Source organism: Bubalus bubalis, chromosome 4 (genome assembly GCF_019923935.1).
Source record: "Bubalus bubalis isolate 160015118507 breed Murrah chromosome 4, NDDB_SH_1, whole genome shotgun sequence".
Lineage (NCBI taxonomy): Eukaryota > Metazoa > Chordata > Mammalia > Artiodactyla > Bovidae > Bubalus > Bubalus bubalis.
This window is the reverse complement of record NC_059160.1, coordinates 35,699,726-35,723,390: the sequence shown is the minus strand read 5'-3', so window position 1 is coordinate 35,723,390 and position 23,665 is coordinate 35,699,726. Positions and strand designations below refer to the sequence as shown.

General features: G+C 41.2%; 1 protein-coding gene across 1 annotated transcript in view; it reads left to right on the top strand.

Moving 5' to 3' along the window:
* Positions 1–23,665, top strand: part of LMNTD1 (lamin tail domain containing 1) — a 505,938-nt gene that overhangs the window by 130,681 nt on the left and 351,592 nt on the right. The gene's annotated exons all lie outside the window — the stretch shown is intronic.

Below are 23,665 nucleotides of genomic sequence, written 5' to 3'. Positions count from 1 at the left end.
ACTGCTGAGTTTTCCAAATTTGCTGGCAAATTGAGTGCCAGCAAATTGAGTGCAGCACTTTCACAGCATCATCTTTCAGGATTTGAAATAGCTCAACAGATGTTCAAGCTGGTTTTAGAAAAGGCGGAGGAACCAGAGATCAAATTGCCAACATCTGCTGGATCATGGAAAAAGCAAGAGAGTTCCAGAAAAACATCTATTTCTGCTTTATTGACTATGCCAAAGCCTTTGACTGTGTGGATCACAGTAAACTGTGGAAAATTCTAAAAGAGATGGAAATACCAGACCACCTGACCTGCCTATATGCAGGTCAGGAAGCAACAGTTAGAACTGGACATGGAACAACAGACTGATTCCAAATAGGAAAAGGCTGTATATTGTCACCCTGTTTATTTAACTTATATGCAGAGTACATCATGAGAAACGCTGGGCTGGAAGAAGCACAAGCTGGAATAAGATTGCCAGAAGAAATATCAATAACCTCAGATATGCAGATGACACCACCCTTAATGGCAGAAAGTGAAGAGGAACTAAAAAGCCTCTTGATGAAGGTGAAAGTGGAGAGTGAAAAAGTTGGCTAAAAGCTCAACATTCAGAAAATGAAGATCATGGCATCTGGTCCCATCACTTCCTGGGAAATAGATGGGGAAACAGTGGAAACAATGTCAGACTTTATTTTTTGGGGCTCCAAAATCACTGCAGATGGTGATTGCAGCCATGAAATGAAAAGACGCTTACTCCTTGGAAGGAAAGTTATGACCAACCTAGATAGCATAATCAAAAGCAGAGACATGACTTTGCCAACAAAGGTCCGTCTAGTCAAGGTTATGGTTTTTCCAGTGGTCATGTATGGATGTGAGAGTTGGACTGTGAAGGAAGCTGAGTGCCGAAGAATTGATGCTTCTGAAGTGTGGTGTTGGAGAAGACTCTTGAGAGTCCCTTAGACTGCAGGGAGATCCAACCAGTCCATTCTAAAGGAGATCAGTCCTGGGTGTTTATTGAAAGGACTGATGCTAAAGCTGAAACTCCAGTACTTTGGCCACCTCGTGCGAAGAGTTGACTCATTGGAAAAGACTCTGATGCTAGGAGGGATTGGGGGCAGGAGGAAAAGGGGACGACAGAGGATGAGATAGGTGGATGGCATCACCGACTTTATGGACGTGAGTTTGAGTGAACTCCGGGAGTTGGTGATGGACAGGGAGGCCTGGCGTGCTGCAATTCATGGGGTCGCAAAGAGTTGGACATGACTGAGCGACTGAACTGAACTGAACTGAAAGTGTTCTATAGCAGTTATAATAATCGAACTTGGTCTCCCGCATTGGAGGCAGACATGTTAACCTCTGAGCCACCAGGGAAGCCCATATATAATAGTCCTTTAGGTTACAATAAAGTATCATCATCGTCATTGTTATCTCCATTATACAAATGATGACATTAAGACTGAGGAAGGCAAAGTGACCCACCAAAAGTTGTTCTTTAAATTCCTAGGGAATAAGATTGTTATTTTCTCTGTAAATGTCTTTGTGAAGGGCAACTTATTCCAAGAAGTTATTGATACACTCAATTATGGAAAGACAGATTAACTCTTTTATGCCACCAGGAAACCAAATTAGAGATTATCTCTGTATAACACAATGATTTATAACATTCTCAATTGGTTATCAAGACAGGTAAATTAAGATATCAAAGTTAGAAACCTTCAGTGTATTCGTACCTAAGAATAGAGTTGAAGAATGGGGTGATATTGTATTTGAGATATTTAAAAAGATGGTAGAACCATGCACTACATTTCCTAGGCAGTTCTATTTCTCCCTTTACTCATTCACAACATAAACTTTGAGAAAAGAAAGATACGTTTTGTCATTTGCTTTCATTTCTAATTGTATATCTGTGGTCATGGAAAAGTAAACTTCTTGTCTGTAAATTCAGAGATTTGAAAAAAATTCTGGAGTCGTAGCCACTTAGAAGCCTATTTATAACAGCTCTGTAACCTCAGCCTCATGAAGTCACTTCATACAGATCTATCTCTGCATCTGCTTTCTTTCCTCTGTCTACATTTTGGGACAGGTGGAATCTTGGTAATAAAACCACTAAAGTCAATGTTACTATAAACATTGCAGGAAAAGAAGTCACAGACTGACCCTCTGGAGAGTGTATTTGAGGAAAGGGTAACCTTACCGCATTTCTTGGTGATACTGTTAGAAATGACAGATTGCTTATGTGATGAAGATGTTTGTATTTTGCTCCCCACCAACTGACCAGCTGTTGCTTTTCTTCCAATAGCTACCTAAGCCTCAGTGCTTAATGTGGCTCCCAAAACACAGGGCCTTGGGCAGTTGCCTGCAATTTGCTGTAGGTTGCGTGGCATTAACACATACATTCTTATTTCTATGCCAACAGTAGTTGTACATGTATAACTCTGGTGCAGCTTAGAATGATGCTGCTGAATTTCTGTGGACCTCTGCCTTGAGGCGATAATCTATCCCCTGGGGAAAAGCATATGCCTTTCAGCTGGGCTTCCTTGCTGGCTCAGTGGTAAAGAATCCACCTGCAATGCAGGAGACACAAATTGGATTCCCGAGTCAGGAAGACCCGCCCGGGGAAGGGCATGGCAACCCACTCCGGTATTCTTGCCTGGAAAATCCCATGGACAGAGGAGCCTGGCAGGCTGCAGTCCATAGGGTCACAAAGAGCTGGACATGACTGAAGTGACTTAGCATGAGCACAACCATCAGCTGGGAGACTCCTTTCCCTTGAGGTTGGGGAAGGATGGGGAATAGTTTCTCAGTATTCTGATTTGCAGGATAAAATGGGTCCACAGAGGAGGCTGTCGCTGGGGTAGGGGAGTTGGGATACATGCAGTGGGGGAGGGATCCTCAGGAAAATAAACAGAGAAGCTGAGTTGTCAGCAGACATTTTGCTCCTTGGTCTCTTCCTCTCAGTTTGTTGTATATTTTGATTATATCAGAGCATCTAAGTTAATGAGGAGTTTTGGTCCCTGTGATGACGTAGAGAAATATTAGTCTGGGGCTGATGAGGATCAGGGAATTGCCTGACCACTGCCAAATATCAGTCAGGAGGACTGAGCATCCAGTGAGGCAGGAGCAAGTGGCCGGGACTCTCTCTTAAGTAGATGGAAGGGCGGGGCGGTTGGCGGGAGGCGGGGGCTGCCTCAGTGGCTGGTCCAGATCAATCCACATGGAGCAGGGTGTGAAATGGGATTCTTCCTGTTGCATCATTGGGGGATTAAAGGCACCAAGTACTTCACATTCTGCATTTACAGTGAAGGCAGCAGGAGGGCCAGCTACCACCTCCAGGGTGGTGTGAGAGGAGGCAGGGCTGAGAAGCAGCCAGAACCAACCACCTTCCCTACTCTCTCCCGCCCCCAGCTAAGGCCCCCAAGTTAACATGGTGGTGGGGGAGGGCGGGGAGATAAAATGCTGTCTTTAAAAAGGTGCTATGCTTGTGCAGAAAAGTTATTCTTTCTGCATACACACATTATCACCTCTGGAGAGGAGACAGGGAAGGGAAATCCCAAGATCATTGCCAAGAAAATTTGCAGAGGTGGGGATAGGGCTAGGTGGAATGAGGGTGGGGGTGGATGGGGTGAAGGTGGGGGTGAGTGGAGTGGGGGGTGGGGTGGGTGGAGTGGGGGTGGAGAGGGGAGGGGAAGAGGTACCTGAACTCTTCTGCTCTCTCCAACACCCCCTGCACCCTCCCACCCCCCGCCTCTCAGGGAGGAGTAAGAGTAAGGATCTCTCCTTTGAAATTTGAGACCCTTTGGGCCTGCTGAGCTTAGTGCTCCTGGGACCTGGAGAAAGGTCAGCAGAGAGAGGCTGGGACAGCAGGTCTCCCAGACACACTGGCGCTCCCACCATCTGGGGTGAGGAGGAGACGTGAGTTGAGTCAGATGCAGCTGGGTTATTTTCTGAAAGAGGAGTTCTCTGAAGCAAGGGGCTGGGGCGCTGATGGCCCGTGGAGGGAGCTGAGAGTGAGTGAGTGGTCTCCTTCCAAACCTAGAAAACTTGCAATGGAAGGGTTGGCCTTGCAGAAAACCCATGTGTTTCCAGATCAGTGTTTGACTCCCTGACACACAGATGACACCAAAGCCAGTCATTCTGGGCCAGAGGAACAGCAGCGACAACAGTCTCCCTCAGTCAGGGGTCAAGTTCGGAGGCCCATTTCTTCATTTTCTCGGGACTCTGACTCTGGGGGAGATAGCGTGGAGAAGAGGAGAGCAGGGCGTCCTGTTCAGGTGAGAGACTCCCATGTCCCTGAGACCCACCACCATCCCCACCATGCATGTTCCTGTACAGAGAGCCCAACGGGAGCTAAGGAGGCAAAAGGAACAATACTTGAATCCAGCAATGCTGGAGTTTTCAAACAAGTAGTACTGCATCTTTCTTTCTTTCATTATTTCTTTTTTTCCCCTTGCTTTTCTTTCTTCCTTTCTTTCTTCTCTGGGTCTTCATTGCTCTGCGTGGGCTTTCTCTAATTGTGGCAAGTGGGGGCTGCTCTCTAGTTATGGTACATAAGCTTCTCACTGCAGTGGCTTCTCTTGTTGAGAAGCTTGGGCTCTAGAGCCTGCAGGCTTCAGTAGCTGTGATGCACGAGTTTTGTTGTCCCGCGACATGTGGAATCTTTCCAAACCAGAATCAAACCCCTGTCCCCTGTGTTGGCAAGTGGGCTTCTAACCACTGGACCACCGGGGAAGTCCAATACTGCATCCTAAACACTGGAATTAGGCTATTCTAATAAGTGAAATAGCTGAAAACATTTTTAAGGGAGTTGGTAAGCAAGGGGTAAAGGAGAGCATGGACAGAAATGTTTGGAGGCCATTGCTTATTGGAAGAAATTCTTTGTTTACACACAGAGTGAATGGAGGTTCTTCAGTAAACTGAAGCTGATCTGACTGGGCAGACTCTGGAGCGTAAAGAATACAGTGCATCAGGCAAAGTGAGTGCTTCCAACAAGGGAGGGAGAGAAAGAAAAGAAATAGATGGAGGGAGGAAGGCAGGCAGTATAGCTTTCTTGGCTTCTCCCAAGTGGAGGGCTGTTGAAACTTTAGTAAAGAATTTGAGAAGCTGCCCTTAAAGGCATCCGAGTGAAGAGGGTGTTCTTCAATCTGTTGTGCTACGTCTAATCCTTGCCTAATAACCAAAATCAGTGGCTGCTCCCTTTCATAATTGCCATTTAAGTGTCTTTTCTTTGAATTGAACATGCATAGTTTGGTGCATAGATTGAACATGCATAGTTCCTTTCATCAGCAAAATCTTTCATCATTTTTACTCCCTTTCCCTTGCTCTCAGAAATGTCTTCCCTTTGACTTTTTTAAAAAAGTATTTTAACAGGCATTATTTTCTAAGTCTTTCATTTCCCTTCATGCACATAAGTTATCTGTTGATTTCATGCCCTGGATGTAAGAAGCAGTGGCTAAATCAATACTACTGAATACATTTGCAAGAGAAAAGAATTTTTAAACAAGTTTTCCTGGGCATGAAAATAGATGAACTGGTGGGATAAATTATTCCTCTCATTTCTAGAAAACAGAATAGTTATAGATTCTTTTCACTAAAGCAGAAAGAGTTTATTTCTTGCCATTCTTTATACTGTTTGATGCCAAAAGACTAAGGCAATGTCTGTAGTTATTTGGACAAACTGTTGCCACTGAGATTGCCTACTTTTTTGATTAAAAAAAATACTTTTTCTCTTTTCTTGATCAAGGAAATTTTATCTCACCTCCTACTTCCAACCTGGCTAAATGTAATCATCAAGTTGCCAAAATAAGTGACCTTTAAATTGAGAGTTTTATTGAAACAATCAACATAGACCACTGCTGCCATCCCTGTATGAAGGGTCATAAATACATCACCTTGAATGCTCAAAGGAACTTTCTGGAACGGTATAAATTTTACTCCCACATGCTTTTGATTTTATAAGAGACCATAACTTCTGGAATTCCTAATAAAGAAGAAAAAAAGGGTTATTTTTAGTGGATGCTTTTAGAAGAAACAATTCGACATATTCTGCCAGCAGCCTTAGAGGCTGTGCAGGTGCCTTGTAAATACCCAGGTTTAGCTGATGTCAGGAACACATTTATTGCTTTGATACTATTAATAATACAGACATTTACTATCCAGTATGACTCCATAGGAGAGCTCACATCAAGCACACTTAGATCACAGGATCTAAGAAAAGCTGACTTTGGGGTATACTTGAAAAAACAAAACCATGAGATACAATGTAGACTGTGGATTAATGACTGTTTATAGATATCAAAGGTTTTTATTTTTTTCTGCTCAAGATCTTCTTAAGCAAAATGAAACAAGTCAGTTTTTGACTTTTATATATGTGTATTTATATATACACACATATATAATCATTTTTAAAGAAGTTCACCATGTTTTACAACTATTGCTTTCTAGATTCCTTTTCCATAGACTTCCCCCACCTCCCCCACACCCACCTTCCTCCCCCCCCCCCTCCCCCCACACACACCAGAGCTTCCATAGTGGCTCAGATGGTAAAAAACCTGCCTGCAATGCAGGAGACCCAGGTTCAATCCCTAGGTCAGGAAGATCTTCTGGAGAAGGGAATGGCAGCTCATTCCAGTATTCTTGCTTGTAAAATTCCACGGACAGAGGAGCCTGGCAGGTTGTAGTCCACGGGGTTGCAAAGAGTTGGACACAACTGAGCAACTAAAGCTTTCCCTTTTCAGTGAAGGTATTTTGTTAAACAACAACTTTAATGAAACATTTGCAGTGAGTCACTAAACTGTTCAAAGGGATTCTTTTTTCTCTTCTTTACTTTTGGGTATTCTGTAAGGGTTTGCTTACCACTGTCTAACCCTCTTCCAGAAATGTTCACTCTCCAGTCTAATGGTAAGGACTGTGAAAGTAACCTGAGGCCACAGTGCCAGACTTCTTTGCTCCTGACTAAAGAAATTAAAAAAAAACAACAAAAAACTCTGTACCTTTCAGTCATTTTATAATTGAGAACTATACATTTTAAAATTATGTTTAAATTTTTTTTTTTGTTACTAGGAGATAGAAAGTATTGAACATCTTGTAAAATGAAATGAGGATTGACTGTAATTGGATAAATATTTCACAATATAGTTTGATGACATACATTTTAATATTTTAATTACCTTATGAAATAAAGCACATTGAACAGCAAAGAAGGCATGTAAAATTTATAGCCATGGGGGTTTTTCAAAGTATCTTAAAATTTTTGGTAGTCCTGCAAAGCACTCCAACTATGATAAAAAGAATCAGTGTCTCTGACACATTTCCTCCATTGTTCTGAATTCAGAAAAATTATGGGCTAAAATACCATCTTTTTTAAAGAAAAGTTTCTTTTCATTTTCTTTTTTATCTTTAATTGAAGTATAGTTGTTGTGTTTATAAACAATGTTGTGTTTATTTTTAAAATTTTTGGCCACACCCTGTGGCATTCGGGATCTTAGTTACCCAACCAGGAATTGAACTTAATTATGTATTCAAACTCTTAAGAATTTGCAAAGTCCAGTATAAAGACCAATTATCTAGGCAGTATCTTCCGTTGTCTCTTACAAATCTCTTACAATTTTACAGGGCACCAAGGATATGACTCTCAATCTCTTGAGTCCTTGGTTTCCTTATTGGAGTCAGGCTGACTAATAAATAAACACATGAATAGTGACAATGTCAGGATTCAATGCTGGTAAATGTTTAACAACTGGCTCTTGAGGGGAAAAGGAAGCCTGGTTTATAGCTTTTGCCCATTTCTGTGACGTAAATACTCCCGCCATGGTCTGTTTCAAGCTACAGCATGAAGTCATCTGCCTTGCAAAATTCCTGAAATTAGCAGTCAGCTCTCAGGCTCTCCTGAGCTGGTCCAAGCCAGTTGTAGCACATCAGTGTATCATGACTTATTCACTATTCTGTTCTGATCAGTCAGCTTGAAGGTCAGTAGGTTTGTGGTCCCCCAGTATTTTTCAGTATCGTTGTTGTTCAATCACTAAGTCGTGTCCGACTGTTTGTGACCCCATGGACTGCAGCATGCCAAGCTTCCCTGTCCTTCAGCATTTCCAGAATTTGCTCAAACTCATGTCCATTGAATCAGTGATGCCATCCAGCCATCTCACCCTCTGGCACCCCCTACTCCTGTCCTCAATCTTTCCCAGCATCAAGGTCTTTTCCAATAAGTCAGCTCTTCGAATCAGGTGGCCAAAGAATTGGAGCTTCAGCTTCAGCATCAGTCTTTCCAATGAATATTCAGTGTTGATTTTCCTTAGGATTGACTGGTTTGATCTCCCTGCAGTACAAGAATTTTCAAGCATGTTCTCCAGCACCATAATTCAAAGAATTAATTCTTTGGCGCTCAGCCTTCTTTATGGTCCAAATCTCACATCTGTGTATGACTACTGGAAAAACCATAACTTGGACTATACAGACCTTTGTCAGCAAAGGGCTGCTCTGCTTTTTAATATTCTGTCTAGGTTTGTCATAGCTTTTCTCCCAAGGAGCAACAGTCTTTTAATTTCATGGCTATACTCACCATCCACAGTGATTTTGGAGCCCAAGAAAATAAAAACTGTCAGTGTTTCCACTTTTTCCCCATGTATTTGCCATGAAGTGATGGGACCAGATGCCACAATCTCAGTTTTTTGAATGTTGAGTTTTAAGTTTTTCAGTATGCATGCTTTTCCATTTACATATTTATAAGAAAGAGGCACCTTTCTTCTGGCTTCCATCTGACACCTCCCTCTCCCTCGGTACCATTTTCTGGCCTTGCACGTAGACTGATGAGTGACCTGTCCTTCCTTGGTGACAGCCTAATGTGGTTTCCTCCAAGTATGTGAAAACTACATTATGCTTCTGGGACCAAAATTAGGCAATTGAACAAATGTCTATTTGCTAATAGGTTTTAAAAAACACTTGTTGTTAAAATGGCCTGTCTTACTCATTTCTTTATCTTTGCAACTTTGGTTGTATATTTTGTGTATTTATAAAATACTTGAAGATATCAACTTGAAGATATCATTATACTTACTGAGTCATGTCCTCCTGGTTTGGTCTCTTGGAAGCAGCCCCTGAGATAAGTATTTGAGTGCAGTTTGTGAGGTGCAGGAAACACCACTGAGGGGGCAGAGAAATGATGCAGGGAAAGTAAAGCATCCCATCAAAGGTATATTATTGAGTCAGCAACTGAGTGAATGACTACTGCTTACTTCTCTTGGTAAACTCTAGTGAGTAGTGTAAAACACATGCTTCAGAATTACCCTGTCTGAAGGCAGGGAGCTGGGACATGGTTGAGGGCTGCTTCAGAGATTGTTCATTTCTGGTCCTTCCATTCTGCTAGGGATATGGGCCTTTTGGGCCTCAGCTTAGGCCAGAGATGCAGATATTGGCAGTCTGAAAAGGCCAGAGCACGTTGAGAAGTCAAAGAGTAAAGGCAGGCAAGGACAATGTCTGCTGTGTTTAGAAGCTTTTACCAATTATGGTGGAGAAGGAAATAGCAATCCACCCCGGTTATTCTGCCTGGAGAATCCCATGGACAGAGGGGCCTGGTAGGCTACAGTCCATGGAGTCGCAAAGAGTCAGACACGACTGAACACACAGCGCACACACACCAATTATGGGCGTGCTTTATAAGTATTATTATTTTACATAATATATAAAATAGATTTTATATACTATAAAATATTTAAAGGATCTCCAGTTTCTTATACAGCATGTGCATGGCACCTAAAGAGACCAAAATCAAATCAATCTGTTGATCAAGGCTTCTTACACTAGTTGGACATTTCTGTGAGAATCTCATAGAGAAAAACAGTTCCAAACACAAAAGCCAGAAAGTGAAGTTGCTCAGTCGTGTCCGACTCTTTGCAACCCCATGGACCGTAACGTACCAGGCTCCTCCTTCCAGGGGATTTTCCAGGCAAGAATACTGGAGTGGGCTGCCATTTCCTTCTCCAGGAGATCTCCCCAACCCAGGGATTGAACCCGGGTCTCCCGCATTGTAGGCAGACGCTTTACCATCTGAGCCACCAGGGAAGTTCCCAGACACAAGCCAGAGACCCCACTTATTCTGTTTTGTTTTGTTTTGTTTTGGCCACGCCTTGCAGCATGTGGGATCTTAGTTCCCCAACCAGGGATGCAACCGTACCCCCTGCACTGGAAAGAGGATTCTTAACCAGTGGGCCACCAGGGAAGTCCCAGCCCCACTTATTCTTTAATGCATCAAAATTTGAGAGTCTTTAGAAGCTGATTTCCAAATGCTGGAAGAGGAAAGTTTGTTATAGAACAACGATCTGGGGTTCTATAGATCCAGGGTTGCCCTCTAGACCCCCTTTCTCTAGAGCTATGGCCATCTCAGAGAGGATGGAAGTTTGGTGCCCTTTCCCACTTACCTTGTCCTACTCGCCTCTCCCATCTGGCTATCCCTGAGTTTTATCCTTTTATAGTAAACTGATAAACAGAAGGAACAATTTTTTTTCTGAAATGTGTGAGCAACTTCAGCAAATTAATCAAACCCCTGGAGCGGGTGGAGGAAACCTATAATCTCCATATATTTGGTCAGTTGAATCACAAGTGACAACTTGAACTAGAAATTCACATGTTAAGCATGTGGGATGGGATGGGTGGGGCTGTCTTGTGGGACTTTAACATGTAGAATCTGATGGGCTACCTCCAGGTAGATAGTGTCAGAATTGAGTGAAGTTGTAGGGACACCGGAGAAGGTAATGGCACCCCACTACAGTACTCTTGCCTGGAAAATCCCATGGATGGAGGAGCCTGGTGGGCTGCAGTCCATGGGGTCACTAAGAGTCGGACACGACTGAGTGACTTCACTTTCACTTTTCACTTTCATGCATTGGAGAAGGCAATGGCAACCCACTCCAGTGTTCTTGCATGGAGAATCCCAGGGATGGGGGAGCCTGGTGGGCTGCCGTCTCTGGGGTCACACAGAGTCAGACATGACTGAGGTGACTTAGCAACAGCAGCAGTAGGGACACCAGGCTTGTGTCAGAGAATTGCTTGGCGTAAGGAAAAAAACCCACACATTGGAATTTTTTTCAGAATCTTAGAAGCAGGCCTGTGGATGTTCACCAACTCTGCTTAAGCATTTTATTATTATTATTATTATTTTAATTTGACCTTGCTGCATGGCATGTGGGATCTTAATTCCCCATGTAGGATTGAACCTGCAGTCCCTGTATTGGAAGCATGGCGTATTAACCACTGGATCACCAAGGAAGTCCCTCTGCTTAAGCATTTTAAAGAGGAAATCTTCCCCTTTTGTCACACAGTTGAATAATATCTTGCCTCCCCCTTACTCACATCCTCCAGTATTTGTCTTCCTAAATTTTCTGTGATAAACACTATTTTTAAATTTTCTTTTATACAGACTATTTTCTTAAAAATTAAATGAGAGATTGTGCTAGGTACAGCAGCTCTTCCAGGAAGCCTTGCCTGATTCTGCATCTCTCCGGCCCCCTGTCCTCCAGTAGAGGCTTGTATGGGAATGGTGTGCTTTGTGTCAGTAGTTCCCGCAGGACTGCAGGCTCCACCAGCAGTGGAGGCCTGGTTTCCTCATCTTTGTGTTCTCATCCTTGGACACAGTATCTGGTAAATAGTAGGTATTAAGAAGTAACCACTACGCAAAACCACATTGCTCTTTAGGAGCATATGAAAGAAACCCAGGAAGATAAACATTCTTTGTGAAACAAAAACATTTATGAGCCCTTTTGAAGGTGAATGTTCATCTTATAAACTATAAGAACTGATAGGCTTTCATAAATGAGCATTTGTACTTAATTTCTAAAAGGACTGATTTGGTTAGTGCTCCTGCAGTAAAAATATTCCAGCGATTCATGACCTTGGACCAATCACCTGTGTGTGTCTGTGTGCCTTTTGTTGTTGTTCATCAGATAATGAATATGGATGCCTTTTACAGGACATTGTAGACAGCAATGTTATCTGTGATGATTAAGATCATCATAAAGGCAGTTTGGTTTATTAATCCCTTAACTCAAAATTTTTTTAGTAAAGAATGGCACCCCTCTCCAGCATTCTTGCCTGGAAAATCCACGCACAGAGGAGTATGGAGTATGGGGTCACAAAGAGTCAGACATAACTTAGCAACTAAACAGCAGCAAATAGCAACACATCATTTGGTAAAAGACACTAAAGGCAAAAGAAAATAAGAAAGAGGCTAAAAAAAGATGGTGAACTAATTAAAAATTTCCTGCTAACAACCTGTACTAATAAAATTATGCAAAAAATAAAATGTTAGTCTGATGATGTGAGAAATTCCCTTTGTGAAATATGACTAAGAAATGAAAATTTTTCAATGGTTTATGGAAATATGTTGTTTCATTACTCTAGGGTCACACCCTATATAGTCAAAGCTATGCTAGAAATTATTGGGAGGGGTTACAAAATTTATTTCCTTGGAGAATCATAAGGTGAGGTTTAAAACCCCTCTACCTGATAGATTCCACCAGTGGTCTGACTTAGACTAGAGAACCCCTTGAGTTTTCTTCAGTTCTCAGAATCTGTAACAGTGCCTAAATAGGTCAGACTGGGTTAGAATAAATTTATTTCAAGAATAAATTCATCTTTATAAAGAGAGGAAAATGCTGCAATTCAATGATAATGCTATATCTATTTTGAACTCCTGGGATTCAAATTGTTATAAATCTGAATCATATAGACATTATAGTATGCAGATGATGTAGTTGAGATGCTGGAGGTTGCTCTCATGATAGTAAAATTAATCCTACCAGAGAATGCTGAATGTGAAGCAGAAAAATATATTCTCAAATGAATATTTGATTTCATGTTAAAACAACAAAAATCATCGTTTTGTATCATTTGATATTGGCTGGTAATTCCTTATGATAAAACAAGGTTTTCTCCCTCCCCTCACGTCCCTTTCTTTTTTGCCCTAGAGGTTACATAGTTAGTTCTTAATTTGGTAATATTTTTATGAGTTCCTGATAGGAGCTCATAAAAAACAAAGGAATTGCTGAGTCAGTGACAACATGAAGAGAACAGTTGTCTCACTTTGTGTTGACAAAGGGGAAGAGGAAAAGAAAGATAAAGATTGTATGAAAACATCAGCTTTTAAAAAATGGAGAATGGTTAAAGTGCTCTTAAAAATGGCCAGATTTATAGCCCCAAGACTAAAGGCCCCATTTATTCACAGAGGAGGCTGGAAGGAGTTATCTCCACTGCCTGGTGACTCATCCGAGGAGCTGGAAGATTCGCCTGCAGATGGGAGGATAATTTGGTTTTCTAGAATGGTTTCACTCTTCTTCAGTTTACTCAGGAAGGTGCTAATTAAAGGAAACTGTTATGGTGTTACTTTTTCACTTTCACATCTGTTCCCCATGAGCTGGACACAGAAAACTAAGCCATTTCATAGAAGCATCCAGGGCAGTTGGATGGCAGTGGTTTTAAGTCACTGTTATGGTAAGTTGGAGTGTAAACCAGAGCCTGTGGATGAAGGGATCAGAGCCACATAAATCCATGAACTCCCCCTGTTCAGGTAAATAAACTGTCCATGCCAAGGTTAGGAATCATAGCAGCCAATCCAGTTAAAAAAAAAAAAAAAAAAAAAACCACACCAAAAAACAACCAAAAACCCCCCAAAACAGTAGCTTTTGCACAAAAGAGAGATGAGAAATAATGAGTATGTTTTCATTTTTTTCTTAGAAATATGAATGCTATTTGTGCCTGGCATTGTCCGAGGTGCTTCTCATGTATGATATCGTTTAATCCCCACAGGAACCTCAGGTGTAAGGGAGGTATTATTGTTATTTTTGTTGTTGCTGAGTCGTTGCTGAATCCAATCTCTATTTCGACCCCCCAGGGACTGTAGCCCAGCAGACTCCTCTGTCCCTGGAATTCTCCAGGCAAGAATACTGGAGTGGGTTGCAGTTTCCTTCTCCAGGGGAACTTCCCGATTCAGGGATTAAACCCATGTCTCCTGAATTGCTTACCACTGAGCCACCAGAGAAACCTGTAGATATCATTATCACCCCCATTTACAGAGGGCAAACAAGCATGCAAAGTCATGCTACTTCAGTGAGGAATGAGATGGTTAAGTGATGGGTGGGAAGTTGAGGATTCTAACTCAAGCAGTCTTAGAACTAAAAATGAAATGAACTATCTTTATGTTTATACTTATATTTAGACAGAGAAACAATCACGACATACTGTGTAACAGAAAGCCTGGTAGTCTTTACATGAAGAGTTTATCCTAAACTAACCCAAGGGTATCATTCAAGTTTTGCCTACCAAGACAACATAGAATTAAAAACTTAGAATTAGGACTTCCCTAGTGGTACAGTGGAAGAGTCTGCCTTCCAGTGCAGGGAATGTGAGTATGATCCCTGGTCTGGGAAGATCCCACATACTGCAGAGCAACTAAGCCCATGAGTCACAACTACTGAGCCCCCATGCTGCAACTACTGAAGCCCTCAAACCCTAGAGCGTGTGCTCCACTGCAAGAGAAGCCACTGCAATGAAAAACCTGCCCACCGCAACAGAGAGTAGCCCCTGCTTGCAGCAACTAGAGAAAGCCCACACACAACAACAAAGACCCAGTGTACCCACAAATAAATAAATTTTAAAAAACCCTTAGAATTAAAAATTTAGATCTTAGAATTAAAAACCTCCAGAGGGACTCCCATGGCCACGCAGTGATTAAAACTTTGACCTTCCAATGGAGGGGCCGCAGGTTTGATCCCTGGCCAGGGAACAAAGATCCCACATAGCGTGTGCTGTGTGCCACAGCCAAAATAAAACCCAAAACCTCCACAATCTAGTCCTGTGATATCTTAATACTTGCAAGAGTCTCACCTACTCTACGAGTATTCCCCACAACCCTCACTGCCCATGTTATGTGATTTCAAGTGTGAACACTAATTTGAGTATCAAAACTGGGACCCAGGGGAGAAGCCAGTATAAAAGGTTAAAACAAACTCTTACTTCTATTGTACATTGCCTGTGGGTCTATCAAATATCTAAGAAAAGCTGTAAAATAATACCATCCCAATGATCTCTTTCCCATTACTATACACAAAGCCCATAAATGGTTATTGTTATTGCTGTTTTCTTAGTCCATTTTATATAATATAGATATCAAGTTACTAGAAATCTAGTAACTTTTCACTACCTTTGGAAAAAATATTGATGAAAAATCATTTGTGGTATAGAAAAAACTGCTATTTTAAAAAACATGGGTCCCAAGTACTTATTCAGCAAACTTGGGAATCTATAGAAATGGAAGATTTGAAGTGTCTGATAAAACTCTCCTATAATTTGCTTTCAGTTTCAATTTCCTATCAATAGGAAACTTTGCTCTGCTGTTTCACTATTCACATGCTGAAGAAAATAAGGATTTTGTCACTGTTTCCTTTTCATTGGTGTCTATTTGTTGGCATAAGAAAATCATTCTCTATTGGTATCATGTTATCCATTGAATAGGAATCAAAAAGATCCCAGTTAAGCTTCTGAATTACAGCTTTTCAACTTCTGAAAAGTATTTCTGGATTTTTTACTGATTAGAAGATATTTTGGATACTATCAATTTCCAATGTAGTACCTGCCATCACATTTATCATGTTTCATTCCTACTGTTGCCATAGATGGTTACGCTAGGGGTGGCCAAAGCTTCTATCTAAATTATAGATGACAAATAGAGAATATTTTGGAGGGTACATCATCAAGATTACCTTTCCGTACCTGCTTTGTCATATGATGGTTTTTTTTTTTTTGGAAGTTGTATAATTCCATTTTATAAACTTAATTTTGTACACCATTCGAGGTTTGGCAACATATTCTTTTATACTATGTGATCAGAAGAACATTCTGCTGGTGAAAACACAGGAAACATATGAATAAGTCTTCTGGTGTATAACATTTTTTTTATTTAATTTTTGTAAATACAAAAATTATTTTCCTTGCTTTTCTTATCCCAATGTAAGTACTCCAGTCATCAGCTGTTTCTGTTTTGGAAAGCCTTCCAGTCTCTCAGTCGTGTCTGATTCTTTCCAACACTATGGACCGTAGTCCACTAGGCTCCTCTGTCCATGGGGTTTCCCAGGCAAGAATACTGGAGTGGGTTGCCATTTTCTCCTCCGGAGGATCTTTCCAACCCAGGTCTCCTCCATCTCCTGCATTGCAGGCATATTTTTTTACTGCTGAGCCATCAGAGAAAGTTGAGAGAGGCTGTTTGTTCAAGGTCATTCATTGTGTTACCATGTGATGTCAGGAGATGGTTTCTGTCACTTACTCCACAAACATTTAATTTTTCTCCAAGTATGATGTTGCATATGTTTCAACTTTCCTCTTGACAGTCATGCACTTCATGAGCAATCCCAGTCTGAACTGAAAGGGATGAGTCACGGTTGATGTAGCTATGGATGTGTGATGCAGTTTTGGCCAAGGAGACAAATATTTTTATGCCCATTTCACAGAATAAGTGATGGAACTAAATTGTGTTCCTGACCCCAAGGTCAGCCATTGTCTTTCTTCTGCACACGGGAGCACCCAGGGAGAGGATGCATATTTTTAATAATGTGCCTTAATGTTTATTTACCATCTGTAATATCTGTTGCTGCATACCAATCCCCAAACTTTGTCACTTGCAACAACAAATATCTATTGTCTCACACAGTTTCTGAGGTTCAGGCACCCAGGAAGGGCTTAGCTGATGGCCTTGGCTCAGGCTTTCTCATATAGTTGCAGTAATACTTGGCTCAGTGCCAAGACATTTGATGGCAGCTTCCAGAAACAGAGAAAAATAAAGATACAGGGATTTGGGTTAAAAGTTCTATTAAATTTTTTCACAGTCTTTGTATCAGAAATTTCTCAATTGTAATTTGTGAGATCTTAGGGGAAAAGAGAACAGTTACTGTAAATTTCTGTATTTAGCATTTATCATACTATATTGAAGTTATTTACATAATATGTAATAACCTACATTGTTATATATAATGATTCTCTGTGGGGAGCTGGCAGGAGGCACTCCGCCCATGGCAAAGGTCATGAGGAAGGCAGCTCGACAAACGCAAAGGCAGGATCGAGCCTCAGGAGTCCCCCTGGAAATCCTCGAGCATCTACCCCCATAACCAGAGCCTGCCTACTTTACTCCTTTGTGCTCTCACCTACACCTCTGACTTTACGGGGGGCTGTCCCCCACCACCTCTTTCAGAGAAGGAGTTAACTTAGAGCTCCAGTTAATAATAATTCCTGGGCGTGACAAGAGTGTTTTAACCTACAAACTCCTCTGAAGGTTCTCTAGTCTGCCTGACAGGCTTGTCCGGCCACATGTGATTGCTCACAGCCTCCCAACCGTGAGAGGCACGAGATGCTTTAAACCTTCTAAAAACAGGTTCCTTAGAAAAGTTAGAAAACCATTAGTATAAGTATAGTGGGCTGATTAGAAATTGTATTGGTGAAGGGTTTTTCCTTTGTTGAGCCAATGTTTGTTGCTAAGTCTCCGCATCCCCTGCCCTTACACACATTAATGAATACATAGAAGAAGTAAGTATTAACCTTTGATATTAATCACGTTAGACCTTAGGCTAAGTAAATTCTTTCCTTAATTAAAACCCACTACACCCTCACCCTATAGGAATGTAACTTTATTTGGGTGGCGTCTGTTTTAAGAATAATCACCCCTGGAAAAATAAGTGTCCTGGTTGACTGACCGCTGTCACAAGGAGAGGGTCATAAACTGTCAGCAGGCCCCCTGGCCAGAAGATGATGTAACACCCCTAAGACCTCTGTATACATATGTATGAAGCACCTGACTTTAATAAAAGTCAGGACTGCTGACCCCACGTGACTTTTGCATAACATCTCAGTGTATAAAAGTAGACCATGGAAAATAAAGAAATGGGATCAGTTCCTCGAAAGACTGGTCTCCCCATGTCGCTCTCTCTCTCAAACTCTGGCTGAGTCTCCATCTGGAGCGCGGAACCCACCAAGTTTACTAATTTTGCCTGGGCTTCTAAGATCCGACCGGGAAGGCCTCAGTGTCTCCTCTCCTTCGGGAGAATGGAAGGACGCCTGCGGCCTACGTAAGTGGTGCAAGCTTCTTGTCTTGAAGTTTTATTGGTCTCCCGCATAAACCAAGCTACTCAGCCTCTTTTCTCCACTGAATTTTCCTACTGCGCTATCCTCATTCTATTACTCTTTACATCTCTAATTAATATCTAATTGAAGCTATTGTATCCTGATCCTCACCGAAGCCGTCCCCGCTTCAAATACCCTGGATCAGCCGGGGCTAGACCTCGGCAATTCTCCTTTTAGACCAGGGGTCTTCAACACTGGCCATAAACTATAATTACTTAGGAGCTTTCACAAAATATTCATACATGGGCCCCTGCTGCTGCTGCTGCTGCTGAGTCGCTTCAGTCGTGTCCTACTCTGTGCGACCCCATAGACAGCAGCCCACCAGGCTCCCCCGTCCCTGGGATTCTCCAGGCAAGAACACTGGAGTGGGTTGCCATTTTCTTCTCCAATGCATGGGCCCCACTACCATCCAATTAAATCAGAATCTCTAGGTATGAGTCCCCCAGGTCATTAGCTTTTAAAAAGCTTCCCAAGAAAGTATAATAAATATCTAGAATTGAGAACAGTTATTCTCATAATTAATTCTTATTTTTTGTGTATGTTATACAAACTTTTGGGGATTGAAGGACAACTATGGATAAATATGATCTGCACCTTCATGAATTTTTATTTCCATTTCACAAAAAAATTGATGAATCTCACCTAGAACCCAGGTTCCTGACCTCAAGGCCAGCCATTGTCTTTCTTCTATACATGGGAGCACCCATGGAGAGGGTGCTTATTTTTAGTAATGTGTTTTTTTCTTGTATTATTTTTAAATTTTATTTTAAATTGGAGGATAATTGCTGTTTAGTATTTATTTACCATCCATATTGTCTGTCACTGCATAAGAACTCCCATACTTGTCACTTGGAACAACAAACATCTATTATCTCATACAGTCTGAGGTTCAGGAACCCAGGAGGGACTTAGCTGATGGCTTATCTTTCTCCATAGATGAATGTGATCTGTACCTTCAGGAATTTTTTGGTATAATTTCAAGGAATTAGCCATCCCTGATTTAGGTTGTGAACTCCTCAATGGTTGCAACTGTGTTTTTCATCTATGTGTATTTTTAGTATGAACTTTGCTCTGCCGTTACCCACCTCCACTTCTAGAAGTGGGAGTTTGAGTCTTGGCATAAGGATGGACATTATATAGACCAATGGATTAGAACTGAGAATCTAGAAATAAACACATACATCTATGGTCAATTGATTTTTGACAAGGGGGCCAAGACAATCCAGTGGGAAAAGAATAGTGTCTTCAACAAATGGGGTTGAGATAAACTAGATATCCACATGCAAAAGAATGATGCTGCACCCCTATCTCACACCATATACAAAAATTAATGTAAAATGAAACAACAACTTAATATATAAGATTTAGATCCACAAAACTCTTAGAAGAGAATATATCCCTTAAATCTTTGTGAGTTTGGATTTGGCAATGCATTCTTAGGTATGATTCTAAAAGCAGAAAAAGGATAAGTAAATTGTACTTCATCAAAATTTAAATCTTTTGCTCATCAAAAGACATTGTCAAGAAAGTGATAAGACACCCTACACAGTGGGTGAAAGTATTTGCAAATCATATATATGATAAAGGTGTAGTATTTAGAGTATACAAAAACTCCTATAACAACAAAGAGACAACCCAATTAAAGCATGTACTGTGCACTTGACTAGACATTACTCTAATGAAGATAGATGGCTAATATGTACCTGACAGATGCTTGATATAACTAGGCATTAAGGAAATGAAACTCAAAACCACAGAGATACCACTTTACACCCAGCAGGATGATTATTTATTTAAAAACAAACAGAGGACTTCCCTTGTGGTCCAGTGGTTAAGACTCTACACTCTGAATGCAGGGGGCATGAGTTTGGGCCCTGGTTGGGGAACTAAGATCTCACATACTGCACTTCACAGCTTAAAGCAAAAACCAAAACACAGCTCTCAAACCCACAAAAACAGAGAATAAATCTTGGCAAGGATATGGGGAAATTGGAAACCTGCACACTGCTGGTGGCAATATAAAATGGGTGCAGCCACTGTGGAAAGCAATTTGTTGTTTTTCAAAAAGTTAAACACGGAATTATCATATGATCCAGCAATTACACTCCTGGGTATGTACCCTAAAGAACTGAAAAACAGGTACTAAAAAACACTTGTATACAATGGATGTACATAGAAGCACTATTCACAATAGCTAAAAAGTGAAAAACACTCACTCTCTGTCCACTCTCAACAAATAAATTTAGGATATATATGAAAAGTATTATTCAGCCATTAAAAGGAACAAAGTATTACAACATTGTAAAGCAAGTATACTCCAATAAAAATTAATTTAAAAACAGAACAAGGTGTTGATACATGCTACAATGTTGATGAACCTCTAAAACACTACACTAAATCAAAGAATCCAGACACGAAGAGTTCCATGTTGTGAACAAGAGAGGAGTAGGTAGACATGGAGCACATCTCTCTCCATGGATATATCAGGAATACACCTTCAGACACAGCAGTGAATGCAGAACACCCGCTGAGAGCGAACAGGAGTACCTAATCAGTGGAAAAGAATATACAGAACCACATAAAACTCAGGATCAAGCCCTGAGCCTTTGGAGTGGGAGCACTGACTCCAAGACCCTAGACTACCAGAGAACTAACCCTAGGGAGTATCAAATAGTGAGAACTCCCACAAAGGAAACCACTTGAATACAAGACGTGGCATTGCCCAACCACCAGTAGCACCCTATGCAGGACGCCTCATCCAAATAACAAACAAAACAAAATTACAAACCCAATCATCAGCAGACAGGATTACCATCTCACTCAGCCTTGCCCATCAGAGAAAAAACAAAACAAAACAAAAAACTCAGCACAATCTCACCCTATACGAAGCTTACACAAACCACCACACCAACCTTAAGAGGGCAGAAATCAAAAGGAAGAAGGAATTCAACCTAGAAGCCTGGGAAAAGGAGACCTCAAGCAAATAAGTTTAAAAACAAAATAATGAAAAGGCAGAGAAATACTGTACAAATGAAGGAACAAACTAGGATTTGAAATAGCTCAACTGGAAAATTTACTGAATCCTTGCCTCGTGTTAAATGTCTTATGTGCACCATGTCATGTGATTCTCTCCAGCACTGTGCAACAGGTATTTCACCTCAGCTAGGCCACAGGACTGGAAAAGGTCAGTTTTCATTCCAACTCCAAAGAAAGGCAATGCCAAAGAATGCTCAAACTACCTCACAATTGCACTCATCTCACACGCTAGCAAAGTAATGCTCAAAATTCTCCAAGCCAGGATTCAGCAAACAATACGTGAACCGTGAACTTCCAGATGTTTAAGCTGGTTTTAGAAAAGGCAGAGGAACCAGAGATCAAATTGCCAACATCTGCTGGATCATCGAAAAAAGCATGAGAGTTCCAGAAAAACATCTATTTCTGCTTTATTGACTATGCCAAAGCCTTTGACTGTGTGGATCACAGTAAACTGTGGAAAATTCTGAAATAGTTGGGAATACTAGACCACCTGACCTGCCTCTTGAGAAACCTGTATGCAGGTCAGGAAGCAACAGTTAGAACTGGACATGGAACAACAGACTGGTTCCAAATAGGAGAAGGAGTACGTCAAAGCTGTGTATTGTCAACCTGCTTATTTAACTTATATGTAGAGTACATCATGAGAAACGCTGGACTGGAAGAAACACAAGCTGGAATCAAGATTGCTGGGAGAAATATCAATAACCTCAGATATGCAGATGACACCACCCTTATGGCAGAAAGTGAAGAGAAACAAAAAAGCCTCTTGATGAAAGTGAAAGAGGAGAGTGAAAAGTTGGCTTAAAGCTCAACATTCAGAAAACGAAGATCATGGCATCTGGTCCCATCACTTCATGGGAAATAGATGGGGAAACAGTGGAAACAGTGTCAGACTTTATTTTTCTGGGCTCCAAAATCACTGCAGATGGTGATTGCAGCCATGAAATTAAAAGATGCTTACTCCTTAAAAGGAAAGTTATGACCAACCTAGATAGCATATTCAAAAGCAGAGACACTACTTTGCCAACAAAAGTCTGTCTAGTCAAGGCTATGGTTTTTCCTGTGGTCATGTATGGATGTGAGAGTTGGACTATAAAGAAAGCTGAGCACAGAAGAATTGATGCTTTTAAACTGTGGTGTTGGAGAGTCCCTTGGACCGCAAGGAGATCCAGCCAGTCCATTCTAAAGGAGATCAGTCCTGGGTGTTCATTGGAAGGACTGATGTTGAAGCTGAAACTCCAATATTTTGGCCACCTGATGCGAAGAGCTGACTCAGTGGAAAAGACCCTGATGTTGGGAAAGATTGAAGGCAGGAGGAGAAGGGGACGACAGATGATGGATGGTTAGATGGCATCACTGACTCAGTGAACATGAGTTTGGGTAAACTCCGGGAGTTGGTGATGGACAGGGAGGCCTGGCATGCTGCGGTTCATGGGGTCACAAAGAGTTGGACACGACTGAGCGACTGAACTGAACTGAATGAAAGAAATCAAAGATGACATAAGCAAATGGAGAGATCTTCCATGTTTCTGGGTAGGAAGAACACATGTTCATATGCTACTATTTTTTCCCATAGTATAAACATGTTTTTCTCTCCCTTTCCTTGAATGTTTTATTTTGTATTGTGGTGTAGCCAATTAATGGTGTTGTGATAGTTTCAGATGAACAGCGAAAGAAAGCAGCCATGCATATACATACATCCATTCTCCCCCCATCCAGGCTGCCACATAACACTGAACAGAGTTCCATGTGCTATACAGTAGCTCCTTGTTGGTTATCCATTTTAAATATAGCAGTGTGTGCATGTCTATCCCAAACTCCCTAACTGTCCCTTCCTACCAACAACCATACATTCAATTTCTAAGTCTGTCTGTCTCTTTTTGTTTCTGTTTTGTAAATAAGTTCATTTGTATCATTTCTTTTTCAGTTCAGTTCAGTTCAGTCACTCAGTCGTGTCCGACTCTGCGACCCCATAAATCGCAGCATGCCAGGCCTCCCTGTCCATCACCAACTCCCTGAGTTCACTCAGACTCTTAGATTCCACATATAAGGAATGTCATATGATATTTCTCCTTCTCTGTGTGACTTACTGCACTCAGTATGACACTCTCTAGAGAGTGGCTGCAAATGGCATTTTTCATTCTTTTTAATGACTGAATAATATTCCATTTTATTTAAGTACTACCTCTTTATCCATCTTTATGAGTAAATCCATCTTTATCCATTCCTCTGTCAATGGACATTTAGGTTGCTTCCATGTCTTGGTTGTTGTAAATAGTATATGCTACTATTTTAGACTTATACCCTTATGTTTAACACTACCACATCTAACAACACATTCCTGGATACTAAATTAATACGTCTTCAACACATATTCAGTACTTGCCTCTGAGAAACTCAGAATATGCTGTGCATTAAGTGAGACTCATTATAGTTCACACATGGTTACTGTTACACCAGGTTGAGAGGAATAATTACAGCATTTAGTTTTG